Source organism: Rhinoderma darwinii, unplaced genomic scaffold, assembly GCF_050947455.1.
Source record: "Rhinoderma darwinii isolate aRhiDar2 unplaced genomic scaffold, aRhiDar2.hap1 Scaffold_931, whole genome shotgun sequence".
Taxonomy (NCBI): domain Eukaryota; kingdom Metazoa; phylum Chordata; class Amphibia; order Anura; family Rhinodermatidae; genus Rhinoderma; species Rhinoderma darwinii.
This window is the reverse complement of record NW_027464505.1, coordinates 103204-129021: the sequence shown is the minus strand read 5'-3', so window position 1 is coordinate 129021 and position 25818 is coordinate 103204. Positions and strand designations below refer to the sequence as shown.

Genomic DNA, 25818 nt, shown 5'->3' with positions numbered 1-25818 from the left:
TTTCCGGTGATTGCGCGGTGTGGGGGGTTTTATATTTCCGGTGATTGTGCGGTGTGGGGGGTTTATATTTCCGGTGATTGCGCGGTGTGAGGGGGTTTATATTTCCGGTAATTGCGCGGTGTGAGGGGGGTTTATATAACCGGTCGGCATCGCGCAGTTTCTTCGGAGGACAGAGGAAGCCGCGATCTCTAACTGATCAGACGCCGCCATCACTATTAATCACGAGGGGTTAAGCGGCCGGGATTGCGCTGTCTCTGATCTTGGCGGTTGCAGGCGGCTGTCAGTAGCCGTGTACGGTGCAGGCTCCGCTCCTTCTAGTGTGACGGCGCACGTACAGCATAATACTATAGATCTGATGTCACCAAGGGGTTAATCCCTCCTGTATTTTATATTTACACCACTTAAAATAAATAATAATAATCACCAACACTGTGCCAGACAAAAACGCACCAAAACCGGACAGAAATGACCTCATGTAACCTTACTACTGCATCATGGGAAATCTCCTGACTGATAACAGAGAGAACACTAAACAACAGCGGTGACCGGAAGTCACGTACACCCGACCAGCGCTGCTCTCTACATCATACACGGCAACAGCTGAAGGACCAGTAATGACGTCACCACCATGTGACCGGGAGAAGAGAGGCGGAGCTTATAACTGGAGAGGAGGCATAGCCCCACCCCTCATGTGACGTAATCATGAACGCTTCTCAACATAGCACAGGAGACCGGACCACTCACAGAGCTCCGCCCCCACATGTCACGTGATCAGCTTCATAGGTCTCCACCTCTTTTCTCAAATGATAAGCTCCACCCGTCCCAGTCACGTGGTGGTGATGTCATCACAGGTCCTTTTACCATAACACATTATATTTTGCACTGTTATGACCGATATATGATGCTCAGGACCCCTCATGTCACTTGATCATCACACAGGTCCTTCATACATCGCTCAAACGTCTAAGCTCCCCGCCCCTGATGCCGCGGTCACGTGACCTTGATATCCAAGGTCCTTCCACCTCCGCCTCTCTCCACTAATAAGCTCCGCCTTTTCCTGTCACTTGGTGGTGACGTCATCACAGGTCCTTCCGCTGTTACGTGATGAGGTAAAGTGCAGCGCTGGTCGGGTGTTCTCTCTGTTGTCAATCATTGAGTGACCCCGCCCACTGGACTCCTAGCCCGGATTTAACCCCTCCAGTGCCGGCCTCTTTGGGGTAAGTGGTTATTTCTGGTCTTTGTAGTGGTCGGATGTTTTGTGGGACGAGTCGTGTTTTGTAATGACATAATATTCGGGACATACAACTTATTCACTGACTTTTATACATTTCTTGTTAATGTCGTTCACCGTGCGGTTTAAGGGAATGTTCACACGTAGCGAATACGACCCACAACACGCAAGGAAATCACCCGAATATTCACCCCAAATGGTGGCCGTATAATCCCCCCGAATATCTACTCCAGAAATACAACAAGGCCGATCCTCACCTCTCCCAGCGTTACCATAGCAACACGTCCCTGCTCTTCCGGCCGTGTCCAGGTGACCCCTATAATGACATGTGACCTCTCCGGCCTGTGATTGGCTGCAGGGGTCACATGACGCCTTCTTTTTTATATATGTGTAACCTGCAGCGTTGCTGTGAACACGCGGTGGAGCCGCAGAGGATTCTGGGAACAATGGCGGTTGTTGCGGAACTTGACTTTCCATTTCACTTAATGGGGAAATTCTGCAACAAATGCGCCGCGAATCCGCGGTATAAATGCGATATCCTGCGTGTCTATAATCCGCACCGCAGGTTAACCCCCTTCACCACCAGCACGGGTTTAGTTGTTCCCTCAGATCTATTTCTTGTTTATTTTTCTGCCGGTCCCGCGGTGCGAGGATTAGATTCTGCCGGACGATACCAAATTTCTATGGTTTTTTTCATGATGTGCGATATTTACATAGAAATAACTTTTTGTTAGAAAACAATGTTATTTAGTGTCGCCATATTCTCATAGTTGCCAACAGTCCTGAATTTGCCGGGACTGTCCCAAATTTACAGAGACAGTCCCGGCAAATAACTGTCCCGGCCATTTTCAATTGTATTTGCATCCTCAGGACGCAGGTACTACTGAATACTGTGGCGGAGCAGGAAACTCTCCGCTCCCTGCTCTGCCATTCACTCCTCCGGGAGCGGAATACCCGGCCAGAGCGTCGGCAACCCTCTGACTGGGGATTCTACACTTAGCCTGGGCTCAGTCACTTACACATTAACGTTACTGAAGTGTTTAGACAGTGAATAGACATTCCTTCCAGCCAGGACGCCATGTCTATTCACAATCCCGACACTTCGGTAACGTTTCTGTGGTACTTACAGCAGAGCAAAGTGTAATCTCGCGAGATCTCGCTGTTAATGACCGGTTACAGGGAGATTACGCTTTGCTCTGCTGTAAACGTTACCGAAGTGTCGGGATTGTGAATAGACATCGCGTCCTGGCTGGAAGGAATGTCTATTCACTGTCTAAACACTTCAGTGACGTTAATGTGTCAGTATAAGACAGCAGATCGTGAACAACGCAGTGTCACTATGCACTGACTAAATGAATGGAGAGGAGTGCATGACGCTGATTGGTCACTGATTGGTCAGCGTGATACACTCCTCTGTACAACGCCCACTTGCTCTAAAGTAAAAACACGCCCACTTGGGCATTAAGAAACTCATTAGCATAAATGTAAAATCGCTCCTAACGTGGTAAATATAGATCGTTTTTCTAAATATAAAGCATTACTGTCACCGACATTACAGCGCCGATCTCCTGATGTAGGAAATGGGGCACTTCTGCCAATTAACCCTAAGCCCAGAAAATGGCAAAAAGGCATCTAGCAAGCGGACAGCGTGACCAAAAGACTCATGAGGGCTGCGCAGGAAAAGGACCTTCTCGTCAGCGTACAGGCCCACCACAGCAGACCCTCCCTCCCACTGCACACCAGTTACCATAGGGGTGGATCTCAATCTAATAGCTATAGCTTCAATGGCAATAGCAAATAAAAGCGGTGAGAGGGGACATCCCTGCCGCGTACCCCGTGCCAGAGGAGAAGAATCCGAGGGGATGCCATTGACCACCACAATAGCCATAAGGGATTTATAGAGAAGTTGGATCCATGAGATAAATGTAGGAGCAAAGCTGTGAAGGCCGGCCAGAAGGAAGGAGCACTCAACAGAGTCGAACGCCTTCATAGTATCTAATGAAGCGACAGCCCAAGGCAAATGACGCATTCTAGCCATCTGCATAAGTGTCTGTACACGTGTAATGTTTATAGATGTAGATTTACCGCGCATGAATTCAGTTTGGTCAGGGTGAATCATTGTTAGAACAACTTGATTCAGTCGCTTTGCCAGGATCTTAGGTAGGATTTTATAGTCTACGTTAACTAGGGAAATTGGTCTATAAGAACCTCAATCAACAGGGTCTTTATCCGGCTTCAGTAGCACAATAATAGAAGCATCATCAAATGTAGAGGGAAGTGAGTGGCTGAGTAAAGCCTGGTTAAGAGTATCTAACAACATGGGGCCCATATGTTCCCGATACCTCCTATAACCTTCAATAGGGAGCCCATCAGGACCTGGGGATTTATGGAGAGACATTTCCCGAATAGCCTCTTGAAGTTCCGCCATCATCATAGGGGAGTCAAGCAATGTAACCTGCGATGAAGAGAGAGTAGGAAAAGTCAGATCACTCAGATAAACTACAACGTCTGCGATGGTATGATTAGAGGTGGAACTATATAAAATGGTATAGTCCTTTCTAAATCTGGTAGCAATGGCATCCCCCTCTGTTAATAGACCACCCTCATTATCCTGAATTGGAGGAGTTATTGTGTCTAATTAAGTGGGCCAATAACTGACTGGATTGATTCTCCATCTCAAAATAATATTGACGTGTAATAAAACAATTTGCGCTTAGTCTTAAGGTGAAGCACATGTTTATATAAACGAGTGAAATGTAACCAACTAGCCTTGTGTGCGTCCGTGGGATCCGAAATATACAGCAACTCTGCGGAGGCCACACATTCCCCCGCCTCCCTCTCAGAGTGAGCCGTGGACTTTATAATACAAGAAATTGTAGATCGCAAACAACCACGCAAGTACGCCTTAAAGGTATCCCACTTCAGGGTATGAGAAATAGGTGCATCATGTACTTGTAAACATTGTATAATTTGGTCTGGGATGCGATCAGAGGGTCCAATAAGTGTCAACCAGAAAGGATGCAACTTCCAAGTAGGTAACAATCGCTGTCCAGGAAATTCCGACCTGACCAGTATCGCACTGTGGTCCGAAATCCCCCTGGAAGAGAGTGATCTGGAGGACACATAAAGAGATAAGGCAGGAGAACCAAAATCATAATCAATCCTGGAGAGAACCTGTCTCCCAGGAGAATGACAAGTGTATTCCAGAACCTGTGAGTGACAATGTCTTCATAGATCAATCCTGGAGAGAGTCTGTCTCCCAGGAGAATGACAAGTGTATTCCAGAACCTGTGGGTGACAATGTCTTCATAGACCAATCCTGGAGAGAGCCTGTCTCCCAGGAGAATGACAAGTGTATTCCAGAACCTGTGGGTGACAATGTCTTCATAGATCAATCCTGGAGAGAGCCTGTCTCCCAGGAGAATGACAAGTGTATTCCAGAACCTGTGGGTGACAATGTCTTCATAGATCAATCCTGGAGAGAGCCTGTCTCCCAGGAGAATGACAAGTGTATTCCAGAACCTGTGGGTGACAATGTCTTCATAGATCAATCCTGGAGAGAGTCTGTCTCCCAGGAGAATGACAAGTGTATTCCAGAACCTGTGGGTGACAATGTCTTCATAGATCAATCCTGGAGAGAGCCTGTCTCCCAGGAGAATGACAAGTGTATTCCAGAACCTGTGGGTGACAATGTCTTCATAGATCAATCCTGGAGAGAGCCTGTCTCCCAGGAGAATGACAAGTGTATTCCAGAACCTGTGGGTGACAATGTCTTCATAGATCAATCCTGGAGAGAGCCTGTCTCCCAGGAGAATGACAAGTGTATTCCAGAACCTGTGGGTGACAATGTCTTCATAGATCAATCCTGGAGAGAGCCTGTCTCCCGGGAGAATGACAAGTGTATTCCAGAACCTGTGGGTGACAATGTCTTCATAGATCAATCCTGGAGAGAGCCTGTCTCCCAGGAGAATGACAAGTGTATTCCAGAACCTGTGGGTGACAATGTCTTCATAGATCAATCCTGGAGAGAGTCTGTCTCCCAGGAGAATGACAAGTGTATTCCAGAACCTGTGGGTGACAATGTCTTCATAGATCAATCCTGGAGAGAGCCTGTCTCCCAGGAGAATGACAAGTGTATGCCAGAACCTGTGGGTGACAATGTCTTCATAGATCAATCCTGGAGAGAGCCTGTCTCCCAGGAGAATGACAAGTGTATTCCAGAACCTGTGGGTGACAATGTCTTCATAGATCAATCCTGGAGAGAGCCTGTCTCCCAGGAGAATGACAAGTGTATTCCAGAACCTGTGGGTGACAATGTCTTCATAGATCAATCCTGGAGAGAGCCTATCTCCCAGGAGAATGACAAGTGTATTCCAGAACCTGTGAGTGACAATGTCTTCATAGATCAATCCTGGAGAGAGCCTGTCTCCCAGGAGAATGACAAGTGTATTCCAGAACCTGTGGGTGACAATGTCTTCATAGATCAATCCTGGAGAGAGTCTGTCTCCCAGGAGAATGACAAGTGTATTCCAGAACCTGTGGGTGACAATGTCTTCATAGATCAATCCTGGAGAGAGCCTGTCTCCCAGGAGAATGACAAGTGTATTCCAGAACCTGTGGGTGACAATGTCTTCATAGACCAATCCTGGAGAGAGCCTGTCTCCCAGGAGAATGACAAGTGTATTCCAGAACCTGTGGGTGACAATGTCTTCATAGATCAATCCTGGAGAGAGCCTGTCTCCCAGGAGAATGACAAGTGTATTCCAGAACCTGTGGGTGACAATGTCTTCATAGATCAATCCTGGAGAGAGCCTGTCTCCCAGGAGAATGACAAGTGTATTCCAGAACCTGTGGGTGACAATGTCTTCATAGATCAATCCTGGAGAGAGCCTGTCTCCCAGGAGAATGACAAGTGTATTCCAGAACCTGTGGGTGACAATGTCTTCATAGATCAATCCTGGAGAGAGCCTGTCTCCCAGGAGAATGACAAGTGTATTCCAGAACCTGTGGGTGACAATGTCTTCATAGATCAATCCTGGAGAGAGCCTGTCTCCCAGGAGAATGACAAGTGTATTCCAGAACCTGTGGGTGACAATGTCTTCATAGATCAATCCTGGAGAGAGCCTGTCTCCCAGGAGAATGACAAGTGTATTCCAGAACCTGTGGGTGACAATGTCTTCATAGATCAATCCTGGAGAGAGCCTGTCTCCCAGGAGAATGACAAGTGTATTCCAGAACCTGTGGGTGACAATGTCTTCATAGACCAATCCTGGAGAGAGCCTGTCTCCCAGGAGAATGACAAGTGTATTCCAGAACCTGTGGGTGACAATGTCTTCATAGATCAATCCTGGAGAGAGCCTGTCTCCCAGGAGAATGACAAGTGTATTCCAGAACCTGTGGGTGACAATGTCTTCATAGATCAATCCAGCCCAAACCTTCTATCAGCTGACACAAAGGAGTAGTGGGTGTTAAATTATGGGCGGGATCTTGTGAGAAACGGTCTATAGCCGGAGACATTACCTAATTTGATGTACAAAAGCAATAGCTGCCTGAAGGACGGAGGTGTTAGCCTGTGGTGGATTATATATACACAGAATAACATATGGCTTCGTGTCTATTTCAGCATAAACAAAAACGAAATCTCCAGCTGGGTCTCTTCGCGTCTGTATTGGATTCCATCGTACAGTGCGATGTATCAGCAGGGAAACCCCTCTAGAATAAAAAGTGTGAAAGGAGTGGCACGCCCATTGTATCCAAGGTTTCCTAAGGTAACTAGATCTTTCACTAATGAGGTGCATCTCCTGTAAACAGATTAGGGGGGGACGGGATCGCCTAATATGAGGGAACCCCGAGGCCCGTCATCAAGGATCAATTGCCAGTCCTGGGCAGTACAGCAGCATACAATGGATGAGCAGAAAAAGGTATGGACAGAGTTATCAGAGTCAGTGGCATAGACATACACATGAACAACTATCAAACATAACAAAGTAACCGAGGAAAAGAACCCAGAAATGTCCCCACCAAGAACCATAGGTAGGGCAGACATTTGGGGTAGAAAAATTAGATTGGGGAATACTCGACTACGTCTTGGTCAGGCATCCATCCTGGCATCAGTAAGCATATAAGAAAAATGTTCTGGGTCTTTTTGTTTGTTTTTTACCAGTGAATCAGATGAGAACAATATATAGAAAGGAGAGAGATCCCCCTCTGGATCAACTGACCTGAATAGCCAATGGTAGATATAGCGACATAAGGTACGGTATAACATCATAAAATATACAACATATCACCCAGTAACGTTCATCATGTGAAGAATGTCAGGCTGATCAACGGAGCATTCTCGAAGGGCCCACAGGTGAATGCTGAAGAGTCACTCAAGCCACCGGAGGATGCATCTGGAGCCACTCTCTCGCCGGGCTATGCAAGAAGACCACTTTGTCATCATAGGCAATTCGGAGACGAGCAGGGTATGCCATTGAGTATGGAATGTTTCACTCCTTAAACTTTCTTTTGAGCTCCATAGAGATGGCGCGCTGCTTCTGGAGGTCTGCAGAAAAGTCAGGGAATATGGAAATAGTGGAATTGTTGAATTTCAATGGAGCTTTCAACCTGGACTGACGCAAAGACGTGTCTCGATCTCTGTAATTTAGAATCCCAACCAGGAATTGCCGAGGGGCTGCACCTTGAGGCAGCGGCTTAGCCGGAACACGATGTGCCCTCTCAACCACAAAGCAAGTGGAAAAGGCTGACGCCTCTAAGTTAGTCTTGAGCCATTGTTCAATAAACGGTTCAGGAGTTTTGCCCTCAGATTTTTCCGGTAAGCCAATTATACGTAAATTATTACGACGCAGTCTATTTTCAAGGTCATCAGTTTTGGATTGACAAGCATCCGCCTTCCGTGTAGTAGCAGCCAGGGTAGTAGCAAGAGGACCAATCCTGTCCTCTACTTGAGAAAGTCGCCCCTCCATCTCTCCCATACAGCCTCTCAGGTTCTGCATGTTGTGACGGAGCAAACTGACATCAAGGTTTATCTCATCAATCTGGCCTGTTTAAAGAAGTTTTGCAAGCATCAATGGCCGATAGAAGTTGCAATGAAACCTGACGTAACGTAGGTTTAGGCTCAGTGTCGGAATCCATGCCGCCACTCGGTCGGGCATCGTCCTCTTTAATTTTGAGGTGAATAGATCTCGTTTTACGTGGAGAGGAATTATCTTCGTCCTGATCAGTACGAGCAAAATCTTTTAGCTTATCCACTGCAGACTGAGGTTTAGATTTACGCATGGTGCACAGTATAGCTGAAATAGGTAGGTCTCACCCCACCAATAGTGTAGCAGGAAAAGTAAGGCAGCAGATACAGTCTCCTTTTAACAGAGTATGGCACACTGGTAGGAAGTTATATATGGTAAGTAAGCTCTATAGACAAAGAACCGGGTAGGCAGGCAGTCCCAGAAAGTATAGTGAGCAGGTGAGCCAAATCAGTGACATAGATGTATAACAGGCATATATGCAAAATGGCTCCGTTAGGCCGCAACTCACCATCCAGATACTGGTAACAATGGAATCTCAGGGTCTCCCTTGAGAGAAATCAAAACTGTCGTCCCCAACTGACCCTGAGGTCTGTACCTTCACCGGCTGTCAGGGGAGACAGAGAAAGAATGTTTCACCATGCGTGCCTTGCAGACACAGACAGGCCACCATTAACCACCAGCCGCCACGAGGAACAGAAGCCCATGCAACCAGGACCACGGAGTCTGACAGAGAGGACCAAAAGACACCTGGGAGAAGCAAGAGATGTCGGGCATAAACAGTGTACCTCCGATGCAAGTGGATGCAAGTCCTTCGTTGTCTCCTGGGCTGGGTTAATATCAAGTGGAAGTACGTCGAGTGCAGGCTGCAGCAGAACACCAGGCCGTCGTGCACTGTTTCCGTCCGCAGGGCCGACGAAGTCACCGAAGAATGTCCCCAGGTAGCCTGCGAGGGGGAGAGGTATGCCCAGAGTTTGTCTGGTCCCAGTAAAAAGATTTACCAGCCAGGATGACAGGATAATCAGCAGGAGAGGTTACGGTCCCCGGGAGCTCAGCTCAGATACGACTATCCATGCTGCTTGCTGGCCACGCCCCAAAAATAATAATAATATTTAATAATATAATATATTATTACCCCTTTAAGGACACAGTATTTTATCCTCTAATTTTGCCCACACAGTGTTTTGCGCCCTAAGTGCCATACACAGTAGATTTCCCCCTGTAGTGCCCTTACACAGAATAATGTCTGATTAGTGGCCTTCACACAGTATAATGCCCCCCTCCCCTCGCTGGCACACACACAGCCCCCCTTGTAGATAGTGCCCCCTTTAGATTGTGCCATACAGCCTCCCTGTAGACTGTGCCATAATCCGCCACCCCTCCTTGTTGACAGTGTCATACAGCCCACCACCTCCCCCTTGTAGACAGTGCTGTTCATTCCCCCACCTCCCCCTTGTAGATCGTGACATACAACCCCCCACCTCCCCCATGTAGACAGCGCCATACAGAGCCGCAACTCCCCCTTGTAGATCATGACATATAGCCCCCCACCTCCCCCATGTAGACAGTGCCATACAGCCCCTCACCTCCCCCTTGTAGACAGTGCCATACAGCCCCCCACCTCCTGATGTAGACAGTGACATACTCCCCCCAACCCCCCCACCTGCTCCTTGTAGACAGTGCCCCAAACACAAAAAAATTGTACTCCTCTAGGCCCCGTTCCCAAGAGGAACTGAGCTGCTCCGCGACGGGATCCTTGCGTAGGCCGGCGTGATCCTGTAGCCTAGTGCAGAGTTTCCCAACCTTTTCGGACTCGAGGCACCACTGGAAAAATTAAATTTCCTCAGGGCACCCCTACCAAAAATTGTTTCGAGAAAGACAGAAAACAGCTAAAAACAAGCACTACACTGAGAATATGTTCACACAGCGTTTTTTGTAAGGCAGAAAATATCTTCCTCAAAATTCCTTCAGGAATTTTATAATGCCCCCCTCCCCTCGCTGGCACACACACAGCCCCCCTTGTAGATAGTGCCCCCTGTAGATTGTGCCATACAGCCCCTCACCTCCCCCTTGTAGACAGTGCCATACAGCCCCCCACCTCCCGATGTAGACAGTGCCATACTCCCCCCAAAATTCCTTCAGGAATTTTAAGGCAGATTTTAAATTGAGAGCGTTGTTTGACTTTTTTTTTAAGCCGTTGAAGCTAACGGAAAAGACGTAGGCAAAGAAAGCTCCAAACGAACGCCACAGGTATTTTCTGCCTCCTATTAACTTTAATTGGAGGTCAGAGGTGAAAACCACTTGAAGACCATCAGCCCGCCACTCTCACTTAAATGACCATCAGCCCACCACTCACAGATTCCCCTGTAGATAGTGCCACACAGCCCCATTGTAGGTGATAGAACCCCCCCCCCCTTCCTGTACATAGCGCTACTGTAGCTCCCTGAAAGAGCGGAATCCCCCTGTGGCTGGAGATTCCGCTCCTGGACGGAGCGCTTGATGACTCAAGCGCTCCATCCAGGAGCGGAATCCCCAGCCACACAGTGGCGCTAGCAGATAGCAGAGCTGGGAGATACCTTCCTGCTTTGCTATAGTATTTAATAGTACCTGTGTACTGATCACGCAGACACTATTGAATGTGGCGTTGCTACAGCTGTAGCAGCTGCTAGCAGTGCCGCCGGCCATGGGGGGCCGATCCCGACTGGCAGCATGGGCGTCCTCATTCCCGGTGTCGCCGCTATGGCTACTATGGGCGGAAAGGCGGATGCTGAGTCACCGGGCCCGGGCGCTTCTGAAACAAGCAGGGGAAAGGTAGCCAGTGCAGCGCCCCCTTCCACCTGCTAGAGTGATGCACCCAGTGCAATGGCACACCGTTCTGGCCGGCCCTTTGTGGCACTATGTACAAGGGGGGGTGTGGCGCTTTCTACAAGGGGATGTTTGTGGCGCTATCTACAAGGGGGGTATGTGGTGTTATCTACAAGGGGGGTATGTGGCATTATCCACAAGGTGATGTGTGTGGCTCTCCCTACAAGGGGGCTGTGTGTGGCGCAATCTACAGGAGGGCTGTGTGTGGAGCAATCTACAAGAGGGTGTGGTGCTTTCTACAAGGGGGGGGTGTGGTGCTATCCACAGGGGGGCTGTTTGTGGCGCTATCCACAGTAGGACTGTTTGTGGCGCGATCTACAGGGGGCTGTGTGTGGCGCTATCTACAGGGGGCTGTGTGTGGCGCCATCTGCAGGGGGCAGTGTGGAGCGCCATCTACAAGGGGCACTGAGTGTGGCGCTATCTACAGGGGGCTGTGTGTCGCGCTATCTACAGGTGGGCTGTGTGTCGCGCTATCTACAAGTAGGCTGTGTGTGTCCCAGGGGGCTGTGTGTGGCGCCATCTGCAGGGGGCAGTGTGGAGCGCCATCTACAAGGGGCACTGAGTGTGGCGCTATCTACAGGGGGCTGTGTGTCGCGCTATCTACAGGTGGGCTGTGTGTGGCGCTATCTACAAGTAGGCTGTGTGTGTCCCTATCTACAGGTGCGATGTGTGTGGCCATATCTACAGGGGGGCTGTATGTGGCCCTATCTACAGGGGGGCTGTATGGGGCCCTATCTACAGGGGGGCTGTATGGGGCCCTATCTACAGGGGGGCTGTATGGGGCCCTATCTACAGGGGGCTGTATGGGGCCCTATCTACAGGGGGGCTGTATGGGGCCCTATCTACAGGGGGGCTGTATGGGGCCCTATCTACAGGGGGGCTGTATGGGGCCCTATCTACAGGGGGGCTGTATGGGGCCCTATCTACAGGGGGGCTGTATGGGGCCCTATCTACAGGGGGGCTGTATGGGGCCCTATCTACAGGGGGGCTGTATGGAGCCCTATCTACAGGGGGGCTGTATGGGGCCCTATCTACAGGGGGGCTGTGTGTGGCGCTATCTACAGGGGGGCTGTGTGTGGCGCTATCTACAGGGGCAGTGTTGAGCGCCATCTACAAGGGGCACTGAGTGTGGCGCTATCTACAGGGGGGCTGTGTGTGGCCCTATCTACAGGGGGGCTGTGTGTGGCCCTATCTACAGGGGGGCTGTGTGTGGCCCAATCTACAAGGGGCAGTGTGTGGCATTCCCTACAGGGAGCAATGTGTGGCATTCCCTACAGGGAGCAGTGTGTGGCATTCCCTACAGGGAGCAGTGTGTGGCATTAGCGCCGAAACGCGCGTTGGGGTGGACCTTGGCTGCATTCATTCTGTTCATTCATTATGGGTATGTGAGACCTCATCTATTTTGTGTACTTTACTTACCTTATTACGGAATCTCTGCATGTTTGATCCCATTGCATTGATAAATGACATGTGTGTTGTTACGTTTATTGTACCATAGTACTGCTAACTTATTTTTTGACTATAGGGTGTGATTCTATTTAGTCTACAGTACTTTGCATTCACATATGCACATAGCTGACCTATTTACTTTAATAGACTATACTCTCAAAGACGCTCACACACTCATGTCATATTATTTTCCATCAAGGGATACACATGTGTCTCACTAACCGTTCATATATAGATACATGGTTTGGTTAATGCTCCAGTCAAGGATCCGTGTTTTTACTGTGGGTTTATGGATTCTTTTTACATGTCTTATTATATGTTAATAAAATATTTTTGTATTTTCATTACTTCTTTGTTTCTCAGCATTTATTTTCTCTTTTGGTCTCGCTATCTACAGGGGGCTGTGTGTGGCGCTATCTACAGGGGGCTGTGTGTGGCGCTATGTACAGGTGGGCTGTGTGTGGCCCTATCTACAAGTGGGCTGTGTGTGGCCCTATCTACAAGTGGGCTGTGTGTGGCCCTATCTACAAGGGGGCTGTGTGTGGCCCTATCTACAGGTGGGCTGTGTGTGGCGCTATGTACAGGTGGGCTGTGTGTGGCGCTATGTACAGGTGGGCTGTGTGTGGCGCTATGTACAGGTGGGCTGTGTGTGGCGCTATGTACAGGTGGGCTGTGTGTGGCGCTATGTACAGGGGGGCTGTGTGTGGCGCTATCTACAGGGGGGCTGTGTGTGGCCCTATCTACAGGGGGGCTGTGTGTGGCCCTATCTACAGGGGGGCTGTGTGTGGCCCTATCTACAGGGGGGCTGTGTGTGGCCCTATCTACAGGGGGGCTGTGTGTGGCCCTATCTACAGGGGGGCTGTGTGTGGCCCTATCTACAGGGGGGCTGTGTGTGGCCCTATCTACAGGGGGGCTGTGTGTGGCCCTATCTACAGGGGGGCTGTGTGTGGCCCTATCTACAGGGGGGCTGTGTGTGGCCCTATCTACAGGGGGGCTGTGTGTGGCCCTATCTACAGGGGGGCTGTGTGTGGCCCTATCTACAGGGGGGCTGTGTGTGGCCCTATCTACAGGGGGGCTGTGTGTGGCCCTATCTACAGGGGGGCTGTGTGTGGCCCTATCTACAGGGGGGCTGTGTGTGGCCCTATCTACAGGGAGGCTGTGTGTGGCCCTATCTACAGGGGGGCTGTGTGTGGCCCTATCTACAGGGGGGCTGTGTGTGGCCCTATCTACAGGGGGGCTGTGTGTGGCCCTATCTACAGGGGGGCTGTGTGTGGCCCTATCTACAGGGGGGCTGTGTGTGGCCCTATCTACAGGGGGGCTGTGTGTGGCCCTATCTACAGGGGGGCTGTGTGTGGCCCTATCTACAGGGGGGCTGTGTGTGGCCCTATCTACAGGGGGGCTGTGTGTGGCCCTATCTACAGGGGGGCTGTGTGTGGCCCTATCTACAGGGGGGCTGTGTGTGGCCCTATCTACAGGGGGGCTGTGTGTGGCCCTATCTACAGGGGGGCTGTGTGTGGCCCTATCTACAGGGGGGCTGTGTGTGGCCCTATCTACAGGGGGGCTGTGTGTGGCCCTATCTACAGGGGGGCTGTGTGTGGCCCTATCTACAGGGGGGCTGTGTGTGGCCCTATCTACAGGGGGGCTGTGTGTGGCCCTATCTACAGGGGGGCTGTGTGTGGCCCTATCTACAGGGGGGCTGTGTGTGGCCCTATCTACAGGGGGGCTGTGTGTGGCCCTATCTACAGGGGGGCTGTGTGTGGCCCTATCTACAGGGGGGCTGTGTGTGGCCCTATCTACAGGGGGCGGCGTGTGTGGCCCTATCTACAGGGAGCGGCGTGTGTGGCAATATCTACAGGGAGCGGCGTGTGTGGCAATATCTACAGGGAGCGGCGTGTGTGGCAATATCTACAGGGAGCGGCGTGTGTGGCAATATCTACAGGGAGCGGCGTGTGTGGCAATATCTACAGGGAGCGGCGTGTGTGGCAATATCTACAGGGAGCGGCGTGTGTGGTAATATCTACAAGGGGCGGCGTGTGTGGTAATATCTACAAGGGGCGGCGTGTGTGGTAATATCTACAGGGAGCGGCGTGTGTGGTAATATCTACAAGGAGCAGTGTGTGGTCCTATCTATAGTGGGCTGTGTGTGGCATTATCTACAGGGGGCAGTGTGGAGCACCATCTACAAGGAGCACACCATCTACAGTGTGACACTATCTGCGCTGGTATTTACGCTGCCAGTAGTGGTCAGCACATATCACCTCGCCCTAGTGATAAAGTGAGACATCACCTGCCTGTAAAAACCAGATAACCAGAGAGATACCGGCCACCATAGTGGTTGTCAGCCAAACTAGTGCAGACGGTTTTGTTTGCTTATTTGGATGCAGAAATTCTGGGAAGAAAACCATGCCCCATTAGCCAGACCCATGAGATATACCACGCCCTATAAGACACCCACCAAAGAAGCCACACCCTAATTGTCCTTGGAAAAAAAAAAAACTGTATAATCAGAACCAGAACTTTTTTTATTTTTCCGTCGATGTAGCGGAGTGAGGGCTTATTTTTTGTAGGATGAGCTGCAGTTTTTGATCTTCTTTTTTTTTTTTTTTTTTTTTTTTTTTAGAGCTGCTAGTGTTTTTTTATTTTTTAAAAATGTTTTTTACGGTGTTCACCGTGCGGGTAAATAACATTATATTGTAATCGTTCTGACTCTTACGGATGCGGTGATACCAGTTATGTTTATGTTTTTACGGTGTTCACCGTGCGGGTAAATAACATTATATTGTAATCATAGTTACATAGTTACATAGTTACATAGTTAGTACGGCTGAAAAAAGACACATGTCCATCAAGTTCAACCAAGGGAAGGGAAAAGGGAAGGAAAAATTTCTACACATAGGAGCTAATATTTTTTTGTTCTAGGAAATTATCTAACCCTTTTTTGCAGCATCTACTGTCCCTGCTGTGACCAGCTCCTGCGGTAGGCTATTCCATAAATTCACAGTTCTCACTGTAAAGAAGCCTTGTCGCCTCTGCAGGTTGAACCTTTTTTTCTCCAGACGGAGGGAGTGCCCCCTTGTCTTTTGAGGGGGTTTTACAAGGAACAGGATTTCACCATATTTTTTGTATGTGCCATTAATATATTTATATAAGTTAATCATGTCCCCCCTTAGTCTTCTTTTTTCAAGGCTAAATAGGTTTAATTCTTTCAATCTTTCCTCATAACTTAAATTCTCCATGCCCCTTATTAGCTTCGTTGCTCTTCTTTGTATTTTTTCCAACTCCAGGGCATCCTTTCTATGAACTGGAGCCCAGAACTGAACTGCATATTCTAGATGAGTCCTCACTAATGCTTTGTAAAGTGGCATTATTACATCCCTGTCCCGCGAGTCCATGCCTCTTTTAATACACGACAATATCCTGCTGGCCTTTGAAGCAGCTGATTGACACTGCATGCTGTTATTGAGTTTATGATTTACAAGTACACCCAGATCCTTCTCAACAAGTGAATCCGCCAGTGTAGCTCCCCCTAGGACATATGATGCATGCAGGTTGTTGGTACCCAGATGCATAACTTTACATTTATCTACATTAAACTTAATTTGCCAAGTGGACGCCCAAACACTTAGTTTGTTTAAATCTGCCTGTAATTCATGAACATCTTCCATAGTCTGAACTATATTACATAGCTTGGTGTCATCTGCAAAAATAGAAATAGTGCTATTAATCCCATCCTCTATATCATTAATAAATAAGTTGAATAATAGTGGTCCCAGCACTGAACCCTGGGGTACACCACTTATAACCGGGGACCATTCAGAGAAGGAATCATTGACCACAACCCTCTGGATACGGTCCTTGAGCCAATTCTCAATCCAATTACAAACTATATTTTCTAAACCTATAGTCCTTAATTTACCCATTAGGTGTCTATGGGGGACAGTGTCAAATGCCTTTGCAAAGTCCAAAAACACTAAATCCATAGCGGCCCCTCTGTCTAGACTTCTGCTCACCTCTTCATAAAAACAGATTAGGTTAGTTTGACAACTTCTGTCCTTAGTAAAACCGTGCTGGCTGTCACTTATAATGCTATTTATTGTCACATAATCCTGTATATAGTCCCTCAATAGCCCCTCAAACATTTTCCCCACGATGGATGTTAAGCTTACTGGTCTATAATTACCCGGGGAAGACCTAGAGCCCTTTTTGAAAATAGGCACCACATTTGCCCTGCGCCAGTCCCTTGGCACTATACCAGTCACTAGAGATTCTCTGAATATTATGAAAAGGGGGACAGAAATAACTGAACTAAGCTCTTTAAGAACTCCAGGGTGTAACCCATCTGGTCCCGGAGCCTTGTGCACATTTATTTTATTTAATTTAGCTTGGACCATCTCTACATTCATCCAATTCAGTATATCAACTGATATATTAACAGCACTGGCACCGGCTACATCAGCTGCTCCTTCTTCTGTTGTATATACAGAGCTAAAGAACCCATTTAGTAACTCTGCCTTCTCTTGATCCCCTGTGATCAACTCCCCATTACCATTATCTAGGGGTCCTACATGTTCAGACCTTGGCTTTTTTGCATGTTCTGACTCTTACGGATGCGGTGATACCAGTTATGTTTATGTTTTTACGGTGTTCACCGTGCGGGTAAATAACATTATATTGTAATCGTTCTGACTCTTACGGATGCGGTGATACCAGTTATGTTTATGTTTTTACGGTGTTCACCGTGCGGGTAAATAACATTATATTGTAATCGTTCTGACTCTTACGGATGCGGTGATACCAGTTATGTTTATGTTTTTACGGTGTTCACCGTGCGGGTAAATAACATTATATTGTAATCGTTCTGACTCTTACGGATGCGGTGATACCAGTTATGTTTATGTTTTTACGGTGTTCACCGTGCGGGTAAATAACATTATATTGTAATCGTTCTGACTCTTACGGATGTGGTGATACCAGTTATGTTTATGTTTTTACGGTGTTCACCGTGCTGGTAAATAACATTATATTGTAATCGTTCTGACTCTTACGGATGCGGTGATACCAGTTATGTTTATGTTTTTACGGTGTTCACCGTGCGGGTAAATAACATTATATTGTAATCGTTCTGACTCTTACGGATGTGGTGATACCAGTTATGTTTATGTTTTTACGGTGTTCACCGTGCGGGTAAATAACATTATATTGTAATCGTTCTGACTCTTACGGATGCGGTGATACCAGTTATGTTTATGTTTTTACGGTGTTCACCGTGCGGGTAAATAACATTATATTGTAATCGTTCTGACTCTTACGGATGTGGTGATACCAGTTATGTTTATGTTTTTACGGTGTTCACCGTGCGGGTAAATAACATTATATTGTAATCGTTCTGACTCTTACGGATGCGGTGATACCAGTTATGTTTATGTTTTTACGGTGTTCACCGTGCGGGTAAATAACATTATATTGTAATCGTTCTGACTCTTACGGATGTGGTGATACCAGTTATGTTTATGTTTTTACGGTGTTCACCGTGCGGGTAAATAACATTATATTGTAATCGTTCTGACTCTTACGGATGCGGTGATACCAGTTATGTTTATGTTTTTACGGTGTTCACCGTGCGGGTAAATAACATTATATTGTAATCGTTCTGACTCTTACGGATGCGGTGATACCAGTTATGTTTATGTTTTTTCCGTGTTCACCGTGCGGGTAAATAACATTATATTGTAATCGTTCTGACTCTTACGGATGCGGTGATACCAGTTATGTTTATGTTTTTACGGTGTTCACCGTGCGGGTAAATAACATTATATTGTAATCGTTCTGACTCTTACGGATGTGGTGATACCAGTTATGTTTATGTTTTTACGGTGTTCACCGTGCGGGTAAATAACATTATATTGTAATCGTTCTGACTCTTACGGATGCGGTGATACCAGTTATGTTTATGTTTTTTACGGTGTTCACCGTGCGGGTAAATAACATTATATTGTAATCGTTCTGACTCTTACGGATGCGGTGATACCAGTTATGTTTATGTTTTTACGGTGTTCACCGTGCGGGTAAATAACATTATATTGTAATCGTTCTGACTCTTACGGATGCGGTGATACCAGTTATGTTTATGTTTTTACGGTGTTCACCGTGCGGGTAAATAACATTATATTGTAATCGTTCTGACTCTTACGGATGCGGTGATACCAGTTATGTTTATGTTTTTACGGTGTTCACCGTGCTGGTAAATAACATTATATTGTAATCGTTCTGACTCTTACGGATGTGGTGATACCAGTTATGTTTATGTTTTTACGGTGTTCACCGTGCGGGTAAATAACATTATATTGTAATCGTTCTGACTCTTACGGATGTGGTGATACCAGTTATGTTTATGTTTTTACGGTGTTCACCGTGCGGGTAAATAACATTATATTGTAATCGTTCTGACTCTTACGGATGCGGTGATACCAGTTATGTTTATGTTTTTTACGGTGTTCACCGTGCGGGTAAATAACATTATATTGTAATCGTTCTGACTCTTACGGATGCGGTGATACCAGTTATGTTTATGTTTTTACGGTGTTCACCGTGCGGGTAAATAACATTATATTGTAATCGTTCTGACTCTTACGGATGCGGTGATACCAGTTATGTTTATGTTTTTTACGGTGTTCACCGTGCGGGTAAATAACATTATATTGTAATCGTTCTGACTCTTACGGATGCGGTGATACCAGTTATGTTTATGTTTTTACGGTGTTCACCGTGCGGGTAAATAACATTATATTGTAATCGTTCTGACTCTTACGGATGCGGTGATACCAGTTATGTTTATGTTTTTACGGTGTTCACCGTGCTGGTAAATAACATTATATTGTAATCGTTCTGACTCTTACGGATGCGGTGATACCAGTTATGTTTATGTTTTTACGGTGTTCACCGTGCGGGTTAAATAACATTATATTGTAATCGTTCTGACTCTTACGGATGCGGTGATACCAGTTATGTTTATGTTTTTACGGTGTTCACCGTGCTGGTAAATAACATTATATTGTAATCGTTCTGACTCTTACGGATGCGGTGATACCAGTTATGTTTATGTTTTTACGGTGTTCACCGTGCGGGTAAATAACATTATATTGTAATCGTTCTGACTCTTACGGATGCGGTGATACCAGTTATGTTTATGTTTTTACGGTGTTCACCGTGCGGGTAAATAACATTATATTGTAATCGTTCTGACTCTTACGGATGCGGTGATACCAGTTATGTTTATGTTTTTACGGTGTTCACCGTGCGGGTAAATAACATTATATTGTAATCGTTCTGACTCTTACGGATGCGGTGATACCAGTTATGTTTATGTTTTTACGGTGTTCACCGTGCGGGTAAATAACATTATATTGTAATCGTTCTGACTCTTACGGATGCGGTGATACCAGTTATGTTTATGTTTTTTACGTTACTTTAGAGAAAAAATGGGAAAAGGGTTTGTGGAGGTTTTTTTTTTACATTTTAAATTATTTTTATTCATAAATGAAAACTTTATTTTACTGTTTTTTCAAAAAAAAATGTATTCCTGTTCTGGGGGACTTGAACTAGTGATGATTAGATCTCCGGTACAAATCACTGTAATACTAATGTATCGCAATATATCGTGATTAATATTAAGGGGTTTATAGGAGCAGAAAGATGGCGGACCTTCATTGCCCCCCATGCTGCCATGACAACCATCCATCGTGTCACGTGGGGACGATGAGCTGTCAGGGAGGACCCCCGTCTTTCTTACAGCTTAGTTTCTGCAGTCGCTGTTGACCACAGAATCTAAGTATATAAATGGCCTTAATCACAGTTCTCTTAGGTTTCCAGCCTTTGCAGGTTTCCAGCCCAGGGTGTCAGGTGTTCCCTATGTCGGTAAATGTCCTGTTCAGGAAGGGGTTAAATGAGTAAAATACAAGTTTATACTGAATCTTATCCCACAAAACAATGTATCACTCTGCTCTGCTCCACCTGCGCTATAACATGATGATAAGAGATCACACTGCATGTGCCCTTTATATATAATGTCACCTCAGCTGCTGCAGAACCTCACAGTTCATATCAAAACACTGACTGCATAGTGTGCACCACGTCTTGTGCGATGTCAGCAATGTCTCCCCAGTATCCGTCATGTGTCAGGTTGTCAGGAGTCAGGTCTTCATTGTCTGGGGGGAATGTCTTCATTTTACTCTTCTCATCTGAGAGATATGCCATAAATGTCTGATATATGGGGGTCCCACCTCTATGTGGAGAACAGAAAATCTACATCTTATCCGCCCCATGTGCACATACCCTTAAAGAGGCTCTGTCACCAGATTTTCAAACCCCTATCTCGTATTGCAGCAGATCGGCGCTGCAATGTAGATAACAGTAACGTTTTTTTTGGTTTTTTTTAAACGAGCATTTTTGGCCAAGTTATGACCATTTTTATATTTATGCAAATGAGCCTTTCTTAAGTACAACTGGGCGTGTTTAAAGTTAAGTCCAAGTCGGCGTGTATTATGTGTGTACATCGGGGCGTTTTTACTTGTTTTACTAGCTGGGCGTTGTGAATGGAAGTGTATGATGCTGACGAATCAGCATCATCCACTTCCATTCACAACGCCCTGCTAGTAAAAGAAGTAAACACACCCAGATGTACGCACACAATACACGCCGACTTGGACTTAACTTTAAACACGCCCAGTTGTACTTAAGAAAGGCTCATTTGCATAAATATAAAAATGGTCATAACTTGGCCAAAAATGCTCGTTTTTGAAAGAAAAAAAAACGTTACTGTAATCTACATTGCAGCGCCGATCTGCTGCAATACGAGATAGGGGTTTGAAAATCTGGTGACAGAGCCTCTTTAAAGTGACACGTCAGACTTGAGAAATGGTTCTGTCTTAAACAGGTCAAAAATAGGCCGTGGATTCCACTCCCAGAGGAGTCCCTGTCGTGACTGTCCATATATGGACAGAGACGTCAGGGGCTCCCTCTAGGATCACAATTCCTAGCCAAGTTGACGGCAACGCTCTGGCAAAGCATTCTGCTCCTAGTGGGAGCTTCAGTGGCGCTATCTACAGGTGCTGGGGTGCTATCTGCAGGGGTTTGGCATATAAGTTTGATTAAACTAAGGGGGAGATGTGCCGGCACTTGTGGAGAGAGCCGGCAGACAGGAAAGTGCAGCGCTGCACACATTAAACCCCTTTCCATTCTGCCAATGTTTATTTATATGACAACTGCCCGGGGCATCAGCGGTTTGAACGAATATTGCTGTATGGCCGTTGTGAAGGGGTTAATAAAAGCATATAGAAATATTGTCTATAAAGGTGTACACAGCCTTTAAGAGGCTAATAAGCATTTGACACACTGACAATTTTTTTGGGTTGCAGGGCACTCTCAAAATAGAGGCCCCTGTGTCCCGCCACTTTCATGTGTAACTGTGTCCATAGAAGGCAGATACAGGTAAATACTATGGTGGAGCAGGGAGCCAGTTACGCCCCGCCGTTCGCTCTGGTAGGGCACAGTCTCCTTTAGGCCTGTGGCTTACAAGGTGCAGGGACCTCGACACCGGTAGTGAGGACCTCAACATTGTAATTCCGGCTCTGATCAGTAAACATAGAAGTGTAGAGAGAAGTGTCTGATATATAGACAGATATACAGTAGTCATGTATTCAGTCACTGTGTGTTTCCTACAGATGGATCCAGTAGGAGAAATCCACCAGAGAGATGTCCCAGTCCTCTGTATTCCCAGGACTGTCCAGAGGAAAATCACAATGTCCCAGAGAATCATCAGGTAGATGAAGCTGAGCCGTATACCAGATCTATATAGGGGGTGCGGAGCTTTTTGGTCCTGCGGTCATAGATGTGGTCATAGATTTTGGTGATTTCTTATGTTGATCTGTTAGATTCTTCGCACTCTCTGCTGTATTGTACTGAATTGTTACATATGTGAAATCAGGGGGAAGATCTGACTGATATTAAAGTGGAGGATGAAGAAGAAGAAGAGCGGGTGAGGGGCGATCAACCATATAACAGTGAAGTGGAGGAGGAAATTCCAGGAGGTGTTACCAGAGGTAAGTGATAATGAATTTAGAAAGTGAATTGGGAGGTTTGTTAAGGTGGGGTTCCTCCTTAGTTCTACATTACAGTAACACGTCAGACACTGTATTATACATAGTGCAGGACCTGAGGGAGCTGTGACTGCACATAGAAGTTCTCTACAAGGTGATCTATGAATCCGGTCATGCACTAGGCTTAGTATCAGATTTTGGAGGCACCAGCTGTGATTAACAGCCGGGATCTGAGGAAACTCCGTTTAACCACTTACTCAGAAAATTACCTATTGTTTAAATCAAGTTTTTATGTTAAAAATATTTTTAAGATTTGTTTTCTTTTAAGTCATCTTTATTTCAAAATAATCCTAAAATCTTGCATTTTTCCCTCTGGCCACTGAGTCTTATAATAGACTGATCCTTCCTGTTCTGTAGAGATCAATTCTCAGCATACATCTCATTAACATTACAGACAGGATTACACTGACAGGTAACACCTATATATAGATATCACATGATCAGGACTGGTCTTAGGTTGGATGGCACCCTGTGCGGGACTCCCTGTTGCCGCCCCCTACACAAACCAAATATGAACCACATATATAGACACGCACATACTGGAACATATATACTGTGCATACATAGAGACAGATATTTAGACATACAGGCAATTATACATACACACATCTGGAATATATACTTACAGGTAAATATGTAGACACATATATATATATATATATATATATACATATACATACATACACACACACACACACACACACACACACACACACTGTAACATATACACACACATACACACACACAGACACACATAGATTCTCACCATCTCTCCTTGCTGACAGGATCACAGGTTTCTTGCAGGACAGGCTGCCTCTTTCTCCTTACATTTGTATACCATTGGGGATTTACAAGTCGGATCCCTGGAGGCCGGCACCCTTATGCCCTGGAGGTTTTTGTTCTACTGTGCTGCCCATACACCTTCTCTCACACATTAACTCAATGTTGCCCATTATGACTGTGAGCTACATAATGGGATTAATTACATTAATGGAGGTTCAAAATTCATAAGACCATGAGCCTCAAATCAGAAATTGGAAGGACTTTTTATTTTTGGGGTTTTTTTTATTTTATTATTATTGTTAGCAAAGTATCGTTTTGGTATCTCAAATTGTAATTCTACACGAAGTATCGGTATCGAAGTCCAAATTCTGGTATTGTGACAATATTGTAGAAATCGCTTCTCAGCAGTCACCTCATTATCATCTCAGGCAGGATTACACTGACAGGTAACCCCTATATATAGATAACACAGGATCCACCATTTATAAGAGACTGATCCTTCCTGTTCTTTAGAGATCACTTCTCAGCAGTCATCTCTTTATCATCGCAGGCAGGATTACACTGACAGATAACCCCTATATATAGATAACACAGGATCCACCATTTATAAGAGACTGATCCTTCCTGTTCTTTAGAGATCGCTTCTCAGCAGTCCTCTCAGTATCATCACAGGCAGGATTACACTGACGGGTTACACCTATATATAGATAACACAGGATCCACCATTTATAAGAGACTGATCCTTCCTGTTCTTTAGAGATCACTTCTCAGCAGTCCTCTCAGTATCATCACAGGCAGGATTACACTGACGGGTTACACCTATATCCGATTCCTCAACATTAAAATTGCAACACCAAGGAGGAAACGTTTTGGAATTGTGGAAATCACAGGATCGATCGACATGTTAATAATATGCAAATGATAAAAAAATGGAAACAAAATATTCCAAACGCCTTGATTTATTCTGTGCCGAGTATGAGCGCCAAGTGCAGAAATACACGTACGTACATGCCTTGGCATTCTATCAATGAGGTTATTAATAGCTGTTATGCCACGCTGAATGCACTTGAGCACGCAAATTATCAAGATTGGCTGTTGGCAGCTCCCTTGCATTTGCTGTCCAATGACGTCCCAGAGGTGCTAGATGGGAGACAAGTCCAAAAGACGCTGCAGGCCATGGTAGCACGTTTAGGCCACACAGGCTGCTCACAGTAGCATGAGCAACATGCAGCCTGGCATTGTTCTGTTGAAAACTGGCTTCTGGGACACTTTGGAGAAATTGCTCCACAACCAAATGAATGTAACGCCGAACTGTTCGTTTACCTGAAATGAAGACTAGAGGGGTCAGGCTACTGTACATTATGCCACCCCACACCATAATCCCGGGAGTAGGGCCGGTGTCACGTTCCCTTGTGAAGGCCTCTTCATGGCATTGCCTACGTGGTTTTCAGACCAATTTCCGGCTATCATTGTGCCCGAGACAAAAGCAGGACTCATCGCTGAAGAGGATAGACCTCCATTCCATCCTCCATTGCCGTCTTGCTGTGCACCATGATAGCCTTTGAGAGCAGTGGTGTGTAGTCAATGGCACGTCTGGCTCATAGCCCAATGTCGTTCAAATGCCTTTTGATGGTTTGTGTCGACACTGGTTGCGGCCCTAGGCTTTTTGATGTGATGTCCAATTTCACTTGCAATACAGAGTCAATCATTATGCGCCATTCTTCCAATCAGACGATCGGTTCGTGCATATATTCGCATCCGCGCACCTCTTTCTGTCATTCCCGTTCGTTGTTTTTCTCCTAACCTCCGGGACACTCAACGTTGAACAGTGCTGACATCTCGGCCTAGGTGCGTAGCGATCTGCAGGAGTGATAAACCAATGTCTCTCAGTTCAAGGATTCTGTCTCTCTCCGTTTGCGACAAGTGGCGATAACGGGCACGTCAATGAACAGGAGACATTGCACAATCATCAAATAACACTTGATCCGATTTTTGAGGTTTCATGTGGCTGAAAAACTTTGCTCTCAATCTGGCGTTCATGCCTGTCCCACATGCCACAGATTGGAGCTACGTAGGTACTTGAAAATGTGATAATTTGCAGATCTTCGACACCTGCTACTTCCTCGATTTGCATAACCTTATGGCTTGTCCTACTTGGTGTTGCAATTGCAATGTTGAGTGTAAAATGAAGGCCCAAAAGCCCAGTATGTACTCCTTTGTTTCTGAGGCCTGTGTTTGAGTCTAGTAGCACACTAGGGCCACATATGGGATATTTCTAAAAACCGCAGAATCTGGACAATAAATATTGAGT

The 25818-nt window shown here is 46.3% G+C and overlaps 1 long non-coding RNA gene across 2 annotated transcripts in view; it reads left to right on the top strand.

Moving 5' to 3' along the window:
* The first annotated feature begins 1115 nt into the window (after positions 1-1115).
* LOC142732896 (uncharacterized) overlaps positions 1116-25818 on the top strand; it is a 79130-nt gene continuing 54427 nt past the window's right edge. For both annotated transcript variants that reach the window (XR_012879731.1, XR_012879730.1), the window contains exons 1-4: positions 1116-1217; positions 6855-6999; positions 22290-22387; positions 22553-22667. This is a non-coding gene — a long non-coding RNA (uncharacterized LOC142732896). The remainder of the gene's footprint in view (positions 1218-6854; positions 7000-22289; positions 22388-22552; positions 22668-25818) is intronic.